The sequence below is a fragment of the Chiloscyllium punctatum genome, chromosome 39 (assembly GCF_047496795.1).
Source record: "Chiloscyllium punctatum isolate Juve2018m chromosome 39, sChiPun1.3, whole genome shotgun sequence".
Taxonomy (NCBI): domain Eukaryota; kingdom Metazoa; phylum Chordata; class Chondrichthyes; order Orectolobiformes; family Hemiscylliidae; genus Chiloscyllium; species Chiloscyllium punctatum.
The window spans coordinates 66093824-66115063 of record NC_092777.1 but is presented as its reverse complement, the minus strand read 5'-3'; positions in this window follow the sequence as shown (position 1 = coordinate 66115063).

Below are 21240 nucleotides of genomic sequence, written 5' to 3'. Positions count from 1 at the left end.
GAAGGCAAAGAGTGGGGAAGGGGCAGGATATGACAAAATTTTAAGAAACTAAAATACATTTTCTTAAAATATCCCAATTAACCCCTTTACACAGATTAAAGGAATTTATGACACCAGAAGGATTGTGAGTAGGATATTTGTCACTCACAAAACAGGCCAGACTCAGCCGCAGGCTCAAGGAATATAGAACCTCAAAAAGGACCATTTGAAGTTTCGGTGAAATTGTGTGTAAAATGAGATTAATCCAGTCGCTCTTTCAGAGAGGCAGATGCATAATGCAGCGGTGTGTGGTTCTCTGGATCATTTTCCTGTTTCCAATGCTCAGGTTTGGTCCTGTCCCATTTGTATAGGTTTGTCGGCAGAAATTGTGCAGGAATGACAAACGAGTCTGATTCGAATTATTTTAATATATCAAACAAAATCATTGGGGGGGGATGTTGAGGTAATCATTATTAAGAACTGACATGTTTATCTTGTAGTTGTTTTACATTGACAAACATCATTCAGATTTAGCAAATCCATTTGCCTTGCTGAAGCAAATATTGGATTATCCATTTACGGAAACTGAAGGCAATTTTCCATAATTGTAACCTATATCCTTCTTTCAAAGTGGAAGACAAGTCCTCGTTTGGATTAATCTGCTGTGTGCAGTGTTGGACTCTGGAAGCATACTCAGTCCAACTGCAAAGGCACACCAAGCTGCACAACTTGGAGAAGAATACAGGCAGCTGAACTTCAATTCCAAGCTGAGAGCAGGCTACTCCCCTGGCTTCAGAGACTAGAATTAACGGGCTCACATTCTCAGCAATAATTGGTCAACCATTTTGAACTGAGATGTGAAGTTTCTTTACTCAGAGGGTTGTAAACCTTCAGAATTCACTATCCCAGAGAGCTGTGGAAGCTCAGTCAGTGAGCAGCTTCATGACAGAGGTTGATAGACTTTTGGGCACTTAAGTGAATTAAAGAACTCAGGGATTTAAAACAAATGTGGATCTGAGGTAAAAGATCAGTCACTTATTAAATAGTGGAGCAGACCCGAGGTAGACAAACAGGAGGCTGGACGAACACAGGCAGCATCAGGAGGGGGAGAAGGCAACGTTTCAGGTGTAACCTGAATGTGGATGTAGTGTACATGGATTTTAGTAAGGCATTTGATAAGGTTCCCCATGGTAGGCTTATGCGGAAAGTCAGGAGGCATGGGATAGAGGGAAATTTGGCCAATTGGATAGAAAACTGGCTAACCGGTAGAAGTCAGAGAGTGGTGGTAGATGGTAAATATTCAGCATGGAGTCCAGTTACAAGTGGAGTTCCGCAGGGATCAGTTCTGGGTCCTCTGCTGTTTGTAATTTTTATTAATGACTTAGAGGAGGGAGTCGAAGGGTGGGTCAGTAAATTTGCAGATGATACAAAGATAGGTGGAGTTGTGGACAGTGAGGAGGGCTGTTGTCGGCTGCAGAGGGACTTAGATAGGATGCAGAGCTGGGCTGAGGAGTGGCAGATGGAGTTCAACCCTGCCAAGTGTGAGGTTGTCCATTTTGGAAGAACAAATAAGAATGCGGAATACAGGGTTAATGGTAGGGTTCTTGGTCAGGTGGAGGAACAGAGGGATCTTGGGGTCTATGTACATAGATCTTTGAAGGTTGCCACTCAGGTGGATAGAGTTTGTAAGAAGGCCTATGGAGTATTATCGTTCATTAGCAGAGGGATTGAATTCAAGAGTCGTGAGGTGATGTTGCAGCTGTACAGGACTTTGGTTAGGCCACATTTGGAGTACTGTGTGCAGTTCTGGTCGCCTCACTTTAGGAAAGATGTGGAAGCTTTGGAGAGGGTGCAGAGAAGATTTACCAGGATGTTGCCTGGAATGGAGAGTAGGTCGTACGAGGATAGGTTGAGAGTTCTCGGCCTTTTCTCGTTGGAACGGCGAAGGATGAGGGGTGACTTGATAGAGGTTTATAAGATGATCAGCGGAATAGATAGAGTAGACAGTCAGAAACTTTTTCCCCGGGTACAACAGAGTGTTACAAGGGGACATAAATTTAAGGTGAAGGGTGGAAGGTATAGGGGAGATGTCAGGGGTGGGTTCTTTACCCAGAGAGTGGTGGGGGCATGGAATGCGCTGCCCGAGGGAGTGGTAGAGTCAGATTCATTGGCGACCTTTAAGCGGCATTTGGATAGGTACATGGATGGGTGCTTAATCTAGGATAGAAGTTCGGCACAACATCGTGGGCCGAAGGGCCTGTTCTGTGCTGTATTGTTCTATGTTCTATGTTCTAACCCTTCTTCAGGATTAGGGGTAGGTGTAAGGGGAGCTGCAGATAAAGGTGGGGGGTGGGGGAGCAGCGGTGAGGTGGGGACAGGTGAACACAGGTAGAGGGTATGAAGAGTGTGGTGCTGGAAAAGCACAGCTGGTCAGGCAGTGTCCAAGGAGCAGGAGAGTTGACATTTTGGGCGTAAGCTCTTCATCAGGAATGAGGTTTGTGGCCCCAATGGAGCTGAGAGATAAATGGGAGGGGGGTGGGGATGCGGGGAGGTGGCTGGGAATGTGATAGGTCGATGAAGGTGGGGGTGATGGGGATAGGTCGGAGAGGAGGGTGGAGTGGATAGATGGGAAAGGAAGATGGACAGGTAGGACAGATCAGGAGGGTGGTGCCAAGTTGAAAGGTTGGATCTTGGATAAGGTAGAGGGAGGGGAAATGAGGAAACTGGTGAAATCCACATTAATCCCCTATAGTTGGAGGGTCCTGAGGTAGAAGATGAAGTATTCTTCCTGCAGGCATTGGGTGGTTAGGATTTGGCAATGGAGGAGGCCCAGGACTGGCATGTGCTTGGCAGAGTGGGAGGCAGAGTTAAAGTATTCGGCCACTGGGTGGTGGGGTTGGTTGGTGCAGGTGCCCCAGAGATGTTCTCTGAAACATTCCGCAAGTTGGCATCCTGTCTCCCCAGTGTAGAGGAGAGTATATCGGGAGCAACGGACACAGTAGGTGATGTATGTGGATGTGCAAGTAAATGTCTGTCAGATGTAGAAGGATCCTTTAGGCCCTTGGATGGAGGTGAAGGGGGAGGTTTAGGCATAGAGTATACACTTCCTGTGGTGGCAGGGGACGGTGCTGGTGGGGGCGGGTGGGCAGGAGGGTGGGTTGGTAGGTCTATACCTAATAAGGGAGTCGTGAAGGGAATGGTCTCTCCGGAACACTGATAGAGATGGGGAGAGAAATATATCTCTGGTGTTAGGATCTGTTTGTAGGTGGTGGAAATTGCAGAGGATGATGTGATGTATAGGGGGTGGGTGGGGTGGAAGGTGAGGACCGGGTGGGGGGGGGGTAGGTTCTGTCCTTGCTGCAGTTTGGATGGGTGGGGTTCAAGGGCGGAGGTGCGGGAAATGGATGAGATGCCTGGAGGGCATCATTGACCATGTGGGAGGGGAAACTGCAGTCTTTGAAGGAGGCCATCAGGTGTGTGCTGTGGTGGAATTGGTCCTCCTGGGAGCAGATGTGGTGGAGGCAGAGGAATTGGGAATAAAGGATAACATTTTTACAGGAGGTACGGTGGGAGCAGGTGTAGTCCAGGTAGCTGTGGGAATCAGTGGGTTTGTAGATGTTCATGTTGAGTCAGTTGCCGGAGATGGAGATAGAGAGGTCCAGGAAGGGGAAGGAGGTGTCCAAGATGGTCCAGGGTGAACTTGAGGTCAAGGTGGAAGATGTTAGTGAAGTTGAAGAACTGTTCGACCTCCTCGTGGGAGCACAAAGTGGTGCTGATACAGTCATCAATGTAGTGGAGGAAAAGGGGGGGAGTTGCGCCAGTGTAGATGCGGAAGATGGAATGTTCCATGTACCTGATGAAGGGACAGGCATAGCTGGGGCCCATGTGGGTGCTCATGGCTACTCCTTTGGTCCGGAGGAAGTGGGAGGATGTGAAGGAAAAATTGTTGAGGGCGAGGACCAGTTCAGCCAGGTGGATGAGGGTGTCAGTGGAGAGGTACTGGTTGGGATAGTGGGAGAGGAAGAACCGGAGGGCTTGGAGGCCTTTGTAATGTTGGATCGATGAGTATAAGGATTGGATATCTATGGTGAAGGTGAAGCATTGAGGGCCAGGGAAATGAAAGTCCTGGAGGAAGTGGAGGGTATGGGTGGTGTCCCAGGTAGGGACTTCCTGGACCAAGGAGTCAGGACGCTGTGAAGGTATGCAGAGAGAGGTATGGTGGGGCAGGAGCAGGTTGGGACGATGGGTCGACTGCGGCAGTCAGGTTTGTGAATTTTAGGGAGGAAGTAGAACTGGGTGGTGGGGGGTGGGGGGGGGGTGGATGGGTTCCGTGTCTATGAGGGTGGAGGCTGTGGATGGGGTTCACAAACCTGACTGCCCCAGTTGATGCTCAGTGAAACGTTCCCTACATTTACGTTCGGTCTGCCCGGTGTAGAGAAGACCACATCGGGGACATTGGACACGGTAAACTTGGCTCGAGGAGAGTTGAGTTTATGGTGCTGGGGAAAAGCACAGCAGGTCATGCAGCATCCGAGAGCAGGAAAATCAATGTTTCGGGCAGGAGACCTTCATCAGGAATGGGCTCCGGCCTGAAACGTCAATTTTCCTGCTCCTTGGATGCTGCCTGACCTGCTGTGCTTTTCCAGCAACATGCTCTGAACTCTGATCTCCAGCATCTGCAGTCCTCCCTGTCTCCTCGGTTAGAGAAATGGCTGGTGAACCTCTGTCTCACCTGGAAGGACTGTTTGTGGCCCTGGATGGAGGTGGGGGGTGGGGGGGGGGGGGGGGGGTGGGGGGGAGTGGGGGGGGGGGGTGGGGGTGGTGGGGGGGGTGGGGGTGGGGGTGGGGGTGGGGGTGGTGTGGGGGGTAGTGTGCAGGCGGGTTTTGCATCTTTTATGGTTACAGGGGACTACTCCAGCTCATATTACACATCTCAATGAGTATATCATCACCAGTTCACAGTGACATCTTATGCCCAATGAAAACCCAGGCAACAGTTGCCGAGAGAGGCTGGAAAGTGAGGAGTGCCTGTGTTAGCTGGGACTAACATGCTGTTCTAACCAGCGAGATAGAACTCACCTCAACATCTGCCAATCAGCTCCTTCCGAGCTGAATGAGGGCAAATATCTCATCCCATCACTGTCCTCAACACTGGCATCCCACCTCAATCAGAAACCCCTCATGTCCCTCAACCTCCACCTACCCAGCCTCTCAGCTCCCTCAACCTCCACCTACCCAGCTTCTCAACTCCCTCAACCTCCACTTACCCAACCTCCTCAGCTCCCACAGCCTCCACCTACCCTGCCTCTCAGCTCCCTCAACCTCCACCTACCCAGCTTCTCAACTCCCTCAACCTCCACCTACCCAGCTTCTCAACTCCCTCAACCTCCACCTACCCAGCCTCTCAGCTCCCTCAACCTCCACCTACCCAGCTTCTCAACTCCCTCAACCTCCACCTACCCAGCTTCTCAACTCCCTCAACCTCCACCTACCCAGCCTCTCAGCTCCCTCAACCTCCACCTACCCAGTTTTACATGTATTTCCTCAACAGCTTTAGTCTCTAGAAACAAACCCTCATTTCCATTCTCTTCAATAATTGGTCCAGGTAAGGTACCTTTTACAGAGTGTGAGGTACTTCTTACAGATCATTATCCCCTCAAGCCTGACTGAGGAGGTGAGGTCAGTGAAGAGGAAAGAAAATATGTTTGAATTTGTACACAATGAAAACCAAATCTAAAAGTACCAGGGAGATTTCATTTCAACAGGAATGACATCAGAGAAACAAACCCACTCTGAGAGGCTGAATTGCTGGAGAAACCCGCTCCGAGAGGCTGCATTGCTGCAGTAACCCGCTCCGAGAGGCTGCATTGCTGGAGAAACCCACTCCGAGAGGCTGCATTGCTGGAGAAACCCACTCAGAAAGGCTGCATTGCTGGAGAAACCCATTCTGAGAGACTGCATTGCTGGAGAAACCCACTCAGAGAGGCTGCATTGCTAGAGAAACCCATTCTGAGAGACTGCATTGCTGGAAAAACCCACTCCGAGAGGCTGCATTGCTGCAGTAACCCACTCCCAGAGGCTGTATTGCTGGATAGACCCACTCAGAGAGGCTGCATTTCTGGATAGACCCAGTCAGAGAGGCTGCATTGCTGCAGTAACCTGGTCCGAAAGGCTGCAATACTGCAGTAACCCGCTCTGAGAGGCTGCATTGCTGCAGTAACCCACTCAGAAAGGCTGTGTTGCTGGAGAAACCCAGTCAGAGAGGCTGCCTTGCTGCAGTAACCCGCTCTGAGAAGCTGCATTGCTGGAGAAACCCGCTCCGAGAGGCTGCATTGCTGCAGTAACCCGCTCCGAGAGGCTGCATTGCTGGTTTTCAAGGTTTCCCCTTTATTGTAGCTACAGCTGATTTCACCATATGGTTTCTCACCTGCTGTAATATAATCGCAATATTTTATGCACGACACTCTGCATATTGTCTGGAAATAGAGGCATACTCTCTCCTACTACATTCAATTGTCAGTAAGTCTGACATGAGCATGTAATAAATGAGATTATCCTATAAAGTCTGCCCTTGATATCCTGACAAGTGATGTTTCGCTAGGCACTGTGTAGGAGTGTTGTTTGTCTGGCTCACTGTCTCAAACTTGCATGTCTGTATTTGTGTTGTATGTTGAAGCTAAGAAGCTTATGCACAATTGTTTCTACTCAAACTCTCAGCTTCTTTCCAGAATACTTTCCTGATGCTTGGCTAAATTATGTTACCCAGCATTCGATGATCTGGAATTAGATTAACTGAATGAAATACTCCCCTCCCAACGTCCTTTGGTGCTGTGAGGCAGCAGTGCTATCCACTGAGCCACCGTGCCACCCCTGTCAGCCAGGGATCCCTGACTGGATCAGATTAACAGCCCCAATAATGGAACTCATATTCTATGAGGGCCACCTGACTGACCTCATTACAATCACTATATCCTTCCCCTCTGAGTCTGAGAATGTAGGCCGGTTCTTTTTTCTGTAGCTCCTCCTGGGGTGTTTTAGCACTGGGTCATATTCCTCAGACTTAGCCTCGGATAGCGGTGGCACGTAATGCACAGTAGCTCACCTCATGTGCCCGGAGCGTCTCGGAAGAAATGAATTATCTTCTTCAGGCAGCAAAGGCATCGAGGCAGCAACATCCACTGTGTCCCTCTCAGATTCCGAGGAATCTTCAATGTTTGAAGGAGAGGGAGAACCCATGCATTCTGGAACGCTCACAAAGGCCGTCAAGGAGCTGGGCATGTTTTGCTCCTGCACTGTTTGTGAGTTTGCAGCTTTCATATGGTCCACGGGCTTGTTCAGGACCATCACATCAACCCTAACTTTATACATCACTGGATCCGACCTTGCGTTGACCATGCCTCTCTCCCATACAGGTCCATCTCCATGGCTCCTACACCAAACTTTGTCACCTGAAGTAAACTGTCTCTCTTACTTAGCAGCGTCTTGTGTCCAGCATTGGAGCTCAGGGGGTAGGCTGATGAGGAGAGGCTGAGTAGACTGGGATTATACTCATTGGAATTCAGAAGAAAGGGGGAATTTTATAGAAACATACAAAATTATAAAGGGACTCGATAAAATAGAAATAGAGAACATGTTTCCACTGGCAGGTGAAACTAGGACGAGAGGGCATGGCCTCAAGATTAGATGGAGCAGATTTTGAACTGAACTGAGAAGGAACTTCTTCACCCAGAGGGTTATTAATCTATGGAATTCCTGGCCCAATGAAGGAGTTGACGCTACTTCAGTAATCGCTTTTAAAGCGAAGGCATCTGTTGCTGCCTGACCTGCTGTGCTTTTCCAGCACCACTCTAACCTTGACTCTGATCTCCAGCATCTGCAGTACCCACTTTCGTCTTGTGAAATGTTCTCCATCATTTCTTGAAAAATTGTACGGTCTAACGATACCCCAAATGACAGTCTCAAATGTTGGTACACACTCTAATGGGTATTAATTGTAGCATACATCTGGGAATCCTCATCTAACTGCAATTACAGCTCCACATGGTTCATGTCCAGTTTCATGAAGGACAGAGCCCTCACCAGTTTTGCGTGTAAATCCTCTGTGTAAGGGATTGGGTATTTATCCAGCTGCAAGAAGGAGTTTACCTTTTGTTTAGAATCCTCACAAGGATGAATCGATACATTGGGCTTCACAATCGGTATGACCACGCGGTGCTGCCCAACCCCCAAATTACGCTGGTTTGATGATTCCTTCGCTCCCCAGCCTCCTGATTTCTGCCTCTACTTGTGCCTGGGTGGGCCTTACAGAATTGCTTCCTGGTCAAGAATGCAAGGTGGTCTTTGTTCCTTTGATAATCCTGAGACCTGACTGAAAAACTGTTGGGTATTTGATTAGGTCTTCACTCAGGTAGCCATTTTCTAATTGAAAAATGTTGAGCCAATTTTTGAATTATAGAACCCCTACAGTGTGGAAACAGGCCCCCCACCCAACAAGTCCAGACCAAGTAACCCACCCAAACCCATTCCCCTACCATACATTTACCTCTGACTAATGCACCTAACCTACACATCCCTGAACACTACGGGCAACTTAGCATGGCTAATTCACCTGACCTGCACATCTTTGGACAGTGGGAGGAAACCGGAGCACCCGGAGGAAACCCACGCAGACACGGGGAGAATGTGCAAACTCCACACAGACAGTTCCCTGAGGCTGGAATCGAACTCAGGTCCCTGGCGCTGTGAGGTAGCAGTGCTAACCACTGAGCCACCGTGCTGCCCCTACCTTTAGCTCCATTAGCTTCCCAACACTACCTCAATTTAGGTGAATCTTTCTCAACCAATGTCTCCCATTTACTACAGTCAATGGGAACTGAACCAGTTGCTTCTCATTAGAGAGAGGAACTGGATTGTAGGGTTAACCCGTAAAGGTTCCTTGGTATAGTTTCTCAGTTTAGCTGAGGTTTGCGCAAAGCTACTGGTTGGAGTCCAGAGCAAACTTCATTAAAGATTGGTTCCGTGATCACTGAAACTGCTGCGCAGGTATTGACCTCCATTACAACTGGGTGACTGTATAACCAGATGTTCATTTTGATTGGTTCTGATTTGGATGTTGCTAAGCAATTTAAGTGTTCCTTACCAGATGTAGGTGGACTTTTCAGAGTGTGCACTGTCCTGGAAAGTTGTCTATAAATTCTCTTACTCAGTTTAGGCCCAGTGGGATTCTTTCACTGTCTCGAGTCCACATACCAGCAGCAACTACAATGTCATGCCAGCCCAGATCCTGAAGAAAATTTTAAAAATTTGGCTGAGGCTTGGCTTTGTTTTGGGGTTTTGCTGTGAGCTGATCTAGAGTTCCCCTGTTCAGGGTGTGTTCTGAGTGAGGCTCTGCAATTGCCTTCACTCAAGTGGTGTTACCCAAGCTCAGCTGGACTGGCGAAGGTACCCACTTCCATCGGAAAACAATGCAATCGATATGCTCCACTTGCTGCATTTTCCAATGGTAAAGCCAGTTGCGGTGCCTGTTTGGAGACCAGATGGACTTCCACTAGTAGGCATCATTAATCCCACATACCAAACAGTTTCTCAGCATCTCATTAAGGGCTAAAACAAAGTCATATGCCTCTGCCAGTCACAACCTTGTCAAAAATCCCGATACAGACTCTCCTGGTTCTTGAATTGCTGAGTAAAACTGATAGTGTCTCAGAATAAGAGGAGACTTGGTGTCATAATATTCCTTAACTAAATCCGTTAACTCTTGAAAGGATTTAGCATCTGTTGTCTCAGGCAAAGTTATGTTCCTAATAACCAAAAAGACTGCAGGTCCCTGTCCCTGTCAGGAAGGGAGGAAGTAATAAGATAAGGGAACCATGGTTTACTACGGAAATTGTATCTGTTGTTAAGTGGAAGAGGGAGGCTTATGTGATGTTGAGGCGAGATGGTGCAGATGAGACGATGGAAAGTTACAGAGTAATGAGGAAGGATTTAAAGAGAGGGTTAAGAAAAGCAAGAAGGGGACATGAGCAATCTTAACACTGTGAGGAAGAAAAGGATGACGAGGGTAGGAATAGGGTCATCGCCAGGACCAACGCAAGGCCCAACCAACAATACATTTCTGCCCCACCCCTTCATTGCCACCGCTGCAGCCACTTCTGCCCCCTCTAACATCACTTCTCCCCCATGTTACCCCCAAAGCCACGCGTTCCGCGACTTCTGCCCCAACGCGGCCGCTTCCGTAGCCACATCCATCTCCAACAGTGTCACCCACACCACGCTTTTTGTCACCAACATCACTCGCCTGCGTACTGCCGACACACACGACCCCGCCCCACCCATGGATCCCACTGTCACCATCCCCATCCCCCAGAATCCTGAAGGGAACATCACCTCTGCTAACGACTCCACCCCCATTCCCCCCACCACCACCCCCACTCCAATTACAGGTTCTGCCCCCACTCCCAGCTCCACACCTATACCAGGTCCGAGCTCCCAGCCCTGTCGAGTTTTTACCATCCCCTCCCCCAGACCTCTCCCTCACTGAGGACGAACAATCAGTCCTCAGCAAAGGCCTTACCTTAATGCCCCTCCTTCCAAGCTTCAATTAATTCAATATGCATCGTGACGTCAAACACTTCTTCCTCTGCCTCCGAGCTTACTTTTTCAATCAGAACTCCCGCCCACCTTCCGAGGACCCCTTCACTCACCTCTAACACACTCAATCCACCTGGACACCCGGTACTGGCCTATTACCTGCCTTCGATCTCTTCACTTCCAACTGAAGACATTAACCGTCTCAACCTATCTACTCCCTCTCCCCCATTCCAACCTCTCACCATCACAACGTGCAGCCCTCCACTCCCAACCCCACCATCAAACCAGCAGATAAAGGGGGCGCAGTGGAAGTCTGGCGCACTGACCTCTACACCGCTGAAGCCAGACGCCAACTCGAGGATACCTCCTCCTACCGCTCCCTAAACCATGACCCCACCCCCTATCACCAAACCATCATTATCCAGACCACACGCAACCTTGTCACCTCAGGATTCTCCCACCCACAGCTTCCAACCTCATAGTCCGGGAATCCCGCACTGCCCAGTTCTACCTCCTTCCCAAGATCCACAAGCCTGACCACCCTGTCTCAGCATTCTCTTGCCCCACTGAACTCATCTCTACCTACCTCGATACTGTCCTATCCCCCCACATACGTTCGAGACACCACCCACGCCATCCACCTCCTCCAAGACTTACATTTCCCCAGCCCCCAACGCCTCATCTTCACCATGGACATCCAATCCCTCCACACCTCCATCTGCCATGACCAGGGCCTCCAAGCCCTCCGTTTCTTCCTCTCCCGACGTTCCCAACAGTACCCTTCCACCGACACTCTCATTCGCTTGGCCGAACTGGTCCGCACCCTCAACAATTTCTCCTTTGAATCCTCCCACTTCCTCCAGACCAAAGGGGTGGCCATGGGCACACGTATGGGCCCCAGCTATGCCTGTCTCTTTGTTGGCTACGTAGAACAGTTGATCTTCCGTAATTACACCGGCACCACTCCCCACCTCTTCCTCCGCTACATTGATGACTGCATTGGCACCACCTCGTGCTCCCGCGAGGAGGTTGAGCAATTCATCAACTTCCCCAACACATTCCACCCTGATCTTAAATTTACCTGGACTATCTCTGACACCTCCCTCCCCTTCCTGGACCTCTCCATCTCCATTAATGACGACCGACTTGACACCAACATTTTTTACAAACCCACCAACTCCATCAGCTACCTGGATTACACCTCCTCCCACCCTACCTCCTGCAAAAATGCCATCCCGTATTCTCAATTCCTCCGCCTCTGCCGTATCTGCTCCCAGGAGGACCAGTTCCACCACAGAACACGCCAGATGGCCTCCTTCTTTAGAGACCGCAATTTTCCTTCCCATGTGGTTAAAGATGCCCTCCAACACACCTCGTCCACATCCCACACCTCCGCCCTCAGATCCCACCACTCCAGCCATAACTCGGACAGAACTCTCCTGGTCCTCACCTTCCACCCTATCAAGCTTTGCATAAACTGCATCATCCGCCGATATTTCCGCCACCTCCAAAAAGACCCCACCACTAGGGATACATTTCCCTCCCCACCCCTTTCCGCTTCTGCAAAGACCGTTCCCTCCGTTACTACCTGGTCAGGTCCACGCCCCCCTAACAACCCACCCTCCCATCCTGGCACCTTCCCTTGCCACCGCAGGAATTGCAAAATCTGCGCCCTCACCTCCTCCCTCACCTCTATCCAAGGCCCTAAAGGAGCCTTCCACATCCATCAATGTTTCACCTGCACATCCACTAGTATCATTTATTGTATCCGTTGCTCCCAATGCGGTCTCCTCTACATTGGGGAGACTGGGCACCTCCTAGCAGAGCGCTTTAGGGAACATCTCCGGGACACCCGCACCAATCAACCAAACCGCCCCGTGGCCCAACATTTCAACTCCCCCTCCCACTCTGCCGAGGACATGGAGGTCCTGGGCCTCCTTCACCGCCGCTCCCTCACCACCAGACGCCTGGAGGAGGAACGCCTCATCTTCCGCCTCGGAACACTTCAACCCCAGGGCATCAATGTGGATTTCACCAGTTTCCTCATTTCCCCTTCCCCCACCTCACCCCAGCTCCAACCTTCCAGCTCAGCACCTGTCCTATCTGCCAATCTTCCTTATCACCTATCCGTTCCACCCTCCTCTCTGACCTATCATCTTTATCCCCACCTCCATCAACCTATTGCACTCTTAATTACCTTCTCCCTAACCTCACCCCCTCCCATTTATCTCTCCACCCGGAGGCTTCCAGCCTCATTCCTGATGAAGCGCTCCTGCCCGAAACGTTGATTTTCCTGCCCCTCGGATGCTGCCTGCCATGTTGTACATTTCCAGCACCACTCTAATCTTGACTCTAATCTTGAGAATCTGCAGAACCCACTTTCACCTAGGAACAAGGCCTGTCAAAGTCAGAAGTGCGAAGTTGTGTGTGGACCCTGTAGAGATCGGAGAGGTGCTAAATAAATACTTCTCATCTGTTTTTACTCAGGTAAGGGAGAATATTGTAGAGGAGAATGTATAGGGAGTTTACTCTGTATCTAACCCCATGCTGTCCCTGTCCTAGGAGAGTTTGATGTGGACAGTGTAGAGGGAGCTTTACTCTGTCTATAACCCCGTGTTGTCCCTGTCCCTGGGAGTATTTGCTGGGGGACACTGTAGAGGGAGCTTTACTCCGTACTAACCTCGTATTCTCTCTGTGCTGGGAGAGTTTGAAGGGGGACAGTGTAGAGGGAGCTTTACTCTGAATCTAACCCTGTGCTGTCTCTGTACTGAGAGGGTTTGATGGGGGGACAGTGTAGAGAAAGCTTCACTCTGAATCTAACCCCGTGCTGTCCCTATATTGGGAAGGTTTGATGGGGGACAGTGTAGAGGAAGCTTTACTCTGTATCTAACCTCGTGCTGTCCCTGCCCTGGGAGTGTTTATTTTAGACAGTGTAGAGGGAGCTTTATTCTGTATGTAACCCTGTGCTGTCCCTGACCTGAAAGTGTTTGATGGGGGAACAGTGTAGAGAGAGCTTTACTCTGTATCTAACCCTGTGTTGACTCTGTCCTGGGAATGTTGGATGGGGGACAGTGTAGAGGAAGGTTTACTCTGTATCTAACCCTGTACTGTCCCTGTCCTGGTAGTGTTTGATGGGGGACAGTGTGGAGGGAACTTTACTCTGTATCTAACCTGTGCTGTCCCTGTTCTGGGGAGTGTTTGATGGGGGAACAGTGTAGAGGGATCTTTACTCTGTATCTAACCCCGTGCTGTCTCTGTCCTGGGAGTGTTTGATGGGGGGACAGTGTAGAGGGAGCTTTACTCTGTATCTAATCCTGTGCTGTCCCTGTCCTGGGAGTGTCTGATGGGGGAACAGTATAGAGGGAGCTTTACTATGTATCTAACCCTGTGCTGTCTCTGTCCTGGGGAGTGTTTGATGGGGGAACAGTGTAGAGGGAGCTTTACTCTGATGGACGAGGGAGATCCAGTAGATGTAGTGTACCTGGACTTTCAGAAAGCCTTTGATAAAGTCCCATAAAGGAGGTTAGTGAGCAAAATTAGGGTGCATGGTATTGGGGGCAAAGTACTAACTTGGATTGAAAGTTGGTTGGCTGATAGGAAACAAAGAGTAGTGATAAACGGCTCCATTTCGGAATGGCAGGCAGTGACCAGTGGGGTACCGCAGGGATCAGTACTGGGACCGCAGCTTTTTACTATATATTAATGATATAGAAGATGGTATTAGTAATAACATTAGCAAATTTGCTGATGATACTAAGCTGGGTGGCAGGGTGAAATGTGATGAGGATGTTAGAAGATTACAGGGTGACCTGGACAAGTTAGGTGAGTGGTGCAAGTTAGATGCAGTTTAATGTGGATAAATATATGATTATCCACTTTGATGGCAAGAACAGGAAGGCAGATTACTACCTAAATGGAATCAATTTAGGTAAAGGGGCAGTACAGAGAGATCTGGGTGTTCTTGTACACCAGTCAATGAAGGTAAGCATGCAGGTACAGCAGGTAGTGAAGGCGGCTAAAAGCATGCTGGCCTTCATAACAAGAGGGATTGAGTATAGGAGCAAAGAGGTTCTTCTGCAGCTGTACAGGGCCCTGGTGAGACCACACATGGAGTACTGTGTGCAGTTCTGGTCTCCAAATTTGAGGAAAGACATTCTGGCTATTGAGGGAGTACAGCGTAGGTTCACGAGGTCAATTCCTGGAATGGCGGGATTACCTTACACTGAAAGACTGAAGCGACAGGGCTTGTATACCCTTGAGTTTCGAAGACTGAGAGGGGATCTGATTGAGACATATAAGATTATTAAAGGATTGGACACTCTGGAGACAGGAAACATGTTTCCGCTGATGGGTGAGTGCCGAACCAGAGGACACAGCTTAAAAATACAAGGGTAGGCCATTTATGACAGAGATGAGGAGAAACTTCTTCACCCAGAGAGTGGTGGGTATGTGGAATGCTCTGCCCCAGAGAGCAGTGGAGGCCCAGTCTCTGGATTCATTTAAGAAAGAGTTGGATAGGGCTCTCAAGGATTGTGGAATCAAGGGTTATGGAGATAAGGCAGGAACAGGATACTGATTAAGGATGATCAGCCATGATCATATTGAATGGTGGTGCAGGCTCGAAGGGCAGAATGGCCTACTCCTGCACCTATTGTCTATTATCTATTGTCTATTGTCTATTATCTGACCCCGTGCTGTCTCTGTCCTGGGAGTGTTTAATGGGGGAACAATGGATACAATGAGTGAAGAGTCAGATGGACACACTGGTTGGCACAAAAGTATGAACTCAGAAATACTGAAAGAACTCTGACCCATGTCAAACACAACAAAATGCAAGTTGCTTCTGTGAGGTGGTGCTGGCAGGGTTTTGTTCAGTGATATCTCAACCTCATCCCCATGGTATTCTTGCCCTGCAGTAATTCGACAGTTAAGCACATTGAAAATATTAGTAGTTGATTCTACAGCCTGTCGGTGGAATGGTGGAGCAGGCTCAAGGGACTATACCTTCTGCTTCTGATCGTATTTCTTACATTCATAATCCCCAAAAAAATCCCCAGATTCCCATAAACATAAAAAGTAGTAACCTCCGGCATCATGTTTGAAGAAACATCTCAGCCCAGTCTCAGTGGCCTGCTGCTCTCCCCTTCGAATTAAATGGACTGCACTGAAGTAGCTCTGTGGGATTATTGACCAATTGTTATTTCAGGAACTGCAGCAGGCTCTTAGACTAATCACAAGAGGAATCATGAATCTTGCATGCCTAAGGTTTTGAGGAGAGTGCTATCTGCTGGGAATGTGCATATGAGCAGGTTTGAGGAGCTGCCTGATACTATGGATATAGCATTACAGGAATATCTGGTGCTGGTCCTGATGTAAAATTTATAGCTGCACCTGCTTCACATTACAGCTTGTCCAAACACGACCTGCAGCGTTCTCATTCCCATGTGGGATCATCATCGTGCCCATGTATTTGTAAGTCTGACTTTTGAATCAGATTTGAAATCCCACCTATCATAGTGCACTAAAGTACTTGTTTAATATGAGTCCATCGTCAGCCAAACAATCAGACCAATTTTGTCATTGCAGACATGAGGAGGCTGTTTAGTGCTCAGAGTCTGTGCTGCTGTTGGTTACTCAGCTACAGTTCATTGTAACCATCCAATTTTCTTGCTGTTTTTAACATTCTCTTATCATCCTCTGTTTGAATTTGCCTTTAAAGGATATTCCTTTCTTAATAAACTCTTATTATACACATCTGCTGCTCTCATAACCCTCTTAAGAAAACATTTTTGAACTTGCTCTTCACTCTGATGGTAGTAATCTGAAATCTTGTCACTGAGTTACCAATCGATCTCTCACTATTTACCTTCTTGAAACTCCACAGTCCCTGAACCTCCTCCAGTCCAGTGACAAAAGCGACAATTATTAATGTTTTCAGCGTTTACCAACAAACACTTTGCTGCTGTGTTCATGTCCAAGAAGGACCTTGATTCACAATCCATGGCACACAGGACCTTCCTGTAATGGGGCACCCAGTATGACATACCAAATTCCAAATGCTGTTTAACCAATATGTAAACATTCAATCAATTGTGGTATCTTCACTAGGAAAGTGGGGAGTAAGGGGTTAATGTACACCAGGAAGAGATGTCGCACGGTGTACAAGACTGTAGCAATGGTTCCTGTATGAGGACGGAGTTGGAATCACTTTCCTGAGCCCACATTCTGATTCCTGATAGACTACAGCAGATCAGCCACCTCGAGACTGAGGGTACAGGGACAAAAGTCGAGAGCATGGTGCTGGAAAAGCGCAGCCAGTCAGGCAGCATCCGGGGAGCAGGAGAATCAATGTTTCAGGCTTAAGCCCTTCATCAGAATTGAGGCTTGTGGGTCGGCGGGGCTGAGAGATAAATGGGAGGTGGGTGGCTGGGGGCGGTAGGTAACTGTGAAAGCAATGGGTGGATAAAGGTAAGGTAGAAGGTGATAGGTCAGAGGGGGGAGTGATGAACAGGTTCGGAGGGCGGAGCCAAGATGGAGGCTTGGATCTGAGATAATGGGGGGGAAGGAGAAATGAGGAAGCTGTTGAAATCCACATTGATCCCGTGTGGCTGCAGATCCAAAGGCGGAATATGAGGCGTTCCTCCTCCAGGCATCGGGTGGTAACGGTTTGGTGATGGAGGAAGCTCAGGACCTGCATGTCCTTGGTGGAGTAGGAGGGAGAGTTGAAGTGTACAGCCACAGGGCGGTGGGGTTGGTTGGTGTTGGAGTCCCAGAGATGTTCTCTGAAACGATCGACAAGAAGGCACCCTGCTCCCAGATGGAGAGGAGACCACACCGAAAGCAACATATGCAGTAGATGACAGTGGTAGAGGTACAGGTGAATTTCTGAGGGCTGTGAAAGGATCCCTTGGGGCCTTGGACAGAGGTGAGGGGAGTGGTGTGGGCACAGGTTTTGCACTTCCTGCGGTGGCAGGGAAAGGTGCCGGAGTGGGGTGTGAGCTGGTGGGGGGTGTGGACCTGGTGAGGGATTCGTGGAGGGAGTGGTCTTTGCTGAACGCTGATAGGCGTAGGGAGGGGAATATATCTCTGATGGTGGAAGAATCAAATTATTCCACGTTGCTATTCACCTCCAATAACTTTCTACCCCATTGCTCATCTCTCAGGGACTCTGCCTCTGTTGTATTTTGAGGAACAGAGTTCTAAATTCCACACAGTCCTAGAGAAGATACCTCTCCTCATCTCTGTCTTGGATGTGTGCACCCTTGCTTTTAAACAGTTCTAAATTGTCCCACAAGAGGAGCTGTCTTCTCCACATCCAGATATGGTCTAAACACGGCCTTGTGTAGTGGAAGCATAACCTTCTTCTCTTGCAGTCAATTACATACAGTTCCATTCAATTAGGTTTCCTATCCCCACTTTCACAGAACATGAGTCACCCTTAAAACCAAGATGTCCCCTCTCTACTAGGGAGCTGTCTCATGTTAGAGATTGGTTTCAGCTGCTGATGACCATTGATGTAAGTGTACTTTATATGAAACAATTATTGAATTATCTTGGAGGGGACAATGGCTTTGCCTTTGACTTGGAGTTGAGGATCATTTGTGAGTTCTTCATCTTGATACAGATGACCCAAGACTTCTTGCACTTCTTCATTCTCATTGGCTTCATCAATCATTGCTGTTTAAACATGAGACAGTGTTGAATCTCACCTACCATCCCTCTTCCAATATTAATCCCACATTAGAATCAACACTAGACATGATTTGCCAGGTTTTTGCAATTTGTTTAATATCTCCAGATGTTTTCCCTGTGGATCAGTTTTGATTTCAATCCATGTTTCAGAACTGAAGGCAAAACCTAAATTATGAAATAGTTTTTAAGATCAGTGTGGATCTATGGAGAAGGGACTATCAATGTAGGATGATGGGAATTGAACAAGGAGGAGGCACAGAAGGAATACCATGGATTTGGTGGAAGAGGAGTAGATGCAGAAATAGCAGAGTAAAAGGGGAAGGGTGGGGGAGGTGCAATTGGAGGGGAACAGTGCAGGGAAAGGCAGGATGATTAGGAAGTAGAGGAATGAAGGAGAAAGAGGAAGTGGACGTGGAGCTGGAAGAAAAAAATATGGAGGAGGCAGAGAAGGAGAGAAGAAGAAGATAACGGAGAGGAAGAGGAGGAGGAGGAGAAAGAGAAGGTGGCAGTTTCACTGACAGTAGTTGGACGCTGTTGGCTTTCTATTGGTTAATGTTTGAGAGTGGTGTCCACAGGGAGACAGCCATTGGACCAGAACCAACCCCATCCCACTCTCTGCCTGATGTTTCACTATGGAAATAAATATTTCTCTTGGTCGAGAGCTGCACTGGTACTCTGACCTTCCTGAAAGCCCACTGAAAACTAAACGGACTGAAATTGTAAGTTTAGGCTTCAATTAGTTTGAGTTTTAAGAAGCTAAAATCAGACAAGGCCTGTGAGGAATATAAGGAGAGCAGGAAAGAACTCAAACAGGATGTTCGGAGAGTGAGGAGGAACCATGGAATGATCATGGCAAGTAAGGTTATCGAGAATGCCAAGGCATTTTATAGACACATTATAAACAAGAGGGTAACTCGGGAGAACGTAGGACCACTCAAGGATAAAGGATGGAATTTGTGCTTGGAGGTAGAGGATATGGTTGAGTTCCTAAATGAGTATTCTGCATCAGTAATTACCCAGAAGGAGTTATGGAGTATAGTGAGGTTAGTGCGGGGCATTTTGAGACCAAGAAAGAAGTGTTAGATCTCTTGAAGAGCATTAAGGTGGATTAATCTCCAGGGCCGAGGTTATTGAGAGAGGCACGAGAGAAGATTATTGGGGTCTTGACCACGATCTCCGTATCCTCGCTAGCCACTGGACAGGTCCCAGAGAACAGGCAAATAGCTAATACCGTTCATCTGTTCAAGAAGGGAAATGAGGGTAATCCAGGAAACTGTAGACCAGTGAGTCTCACATTGGTGGTTGGGAAGCTTTGGAGAGAATCCTTCAGGATGGGATTTACACGCATTTAGAAAAGCATGGTCTCATTAGGAACAGTAGGCATGGCTTTGTGTAGGGCAGCTCATGTCTTACTAACTTAATTGAACTTTTCGAGGAGATGATGAAGGTGATCAATGAAGGTAGAGCAGTGGATGTTGTCTACATGGATTTTACTAAGGCTTTTGGCCAGGTCCCTCATGGTAGGCTCATCCTGAAGATTAAGATGCATGGGATTCACAGTGACTTGGCTACGTGGATTCAGAATTGGCTTGCCCATTGAAGGCAGAGGGTAGTGGTGGAATGTTGCTTTCCAGGTTGGAGGTCTGTGACTAGTGCGTTCTGCAGGGGTCCGTACTGACTTGGATGAATATGTAGATGGGTGGGTTAGTAGGTTTGCAGATGATACAAAGGTCAGTAGAGTTGTTGTTGGTGCAGAAGGTTGTCAAGGGATAGAGATCAGTTGCAGGTATGGGCGGAGGAATCGTAGAAAGAGTTTACTCTGGGTACATGTGAGGTGCTGCACCTTGGGGGATGAAATGTTAAGGAAAAGTATACAGTTAATGGCAGGCCCCTGAACAACATTGATGTACAGAAGGATCTTGGAGTTCAAGTCCATAGCTCCCTGAATGTGGCCAGACAAGTAGAAAGGCTGGTGAAGAAGGTGTATGGTATGATTGCCTTTATTGGTCGGGAAACTGAGTGTAAGAGTCAGGGTGTCATGTGGCAGTTTTATGAAATTTTTGTTAGACCGCACTGAGAGTACTGTGTTCAATTCTAGTCACCGCATTACAGGAAGGATGTGGAGGCTTTGGAGAGGGTACAAAGAGGTTTCCTGAAGAAGGGTTCATGCCCGAAACATTGATTCTCCTGCTCCTTGGATGATTCTCCTGCCTGACCTGCTGCGCTTTTCCAGCAACACATTTTCAGCTACAGAAGAGGTTCACCAGGATGCTGCCTGAATTAAAGGGTATGAGCTATAAGGAGAGGCTAGAAAAACTCAGGCTGTTTTCTCTGGAGCAGCAGAGGCTGAGGGGAGACTTGATAGAAGTCTGTAACATTATCAGATGCCTGGATAGGGTTGATAGTCAGAACCTTTTACCCAGAGTTGAAATGTCTAAAGCTAGGGGGGGATGCTTTTAAGGTGAGAGGGGGAAAGTTCAAAGGAGGTGTGAGGGGCAGGTTTTTTACACAGAGAGTGGTAGGAGTCTGGAATACACTGCCAGGGGTGATGGAGGCGGGTACAATAGGGGCATTTCAGAGAGTCTTTGATAAGCTCATGAATATGCAAATTATGGACAGATATGGACCAAAGACAGGCAGAAGGGATTAGTTTAATGTGGTCTCACGTTCAGTACAACATGGTGGGTGGAAGGGGCTGGACTGTTCTGTGCTCCATGTTTCAGCAACAATCTCTCCCTCAATGTCAGCGAAACGAAGGAGCTGGTCATTGACTTCAGGAAGCGGAGTTGAGGGCACGCCCCTGTCTATATCGATGAGGCTGAAGCATCAAGTTCCTGGGAGTGCCTGTCACTGACAATCTGTCCTGGAGCACCCACATTGATGCTACGGTCAAGAGAGCACAACAAGGTTTCTACTTCCTCAGGAGGCCAAATGATTTCCGCATGTCCATAATGACTCTGACAAATTATTACCAATGCA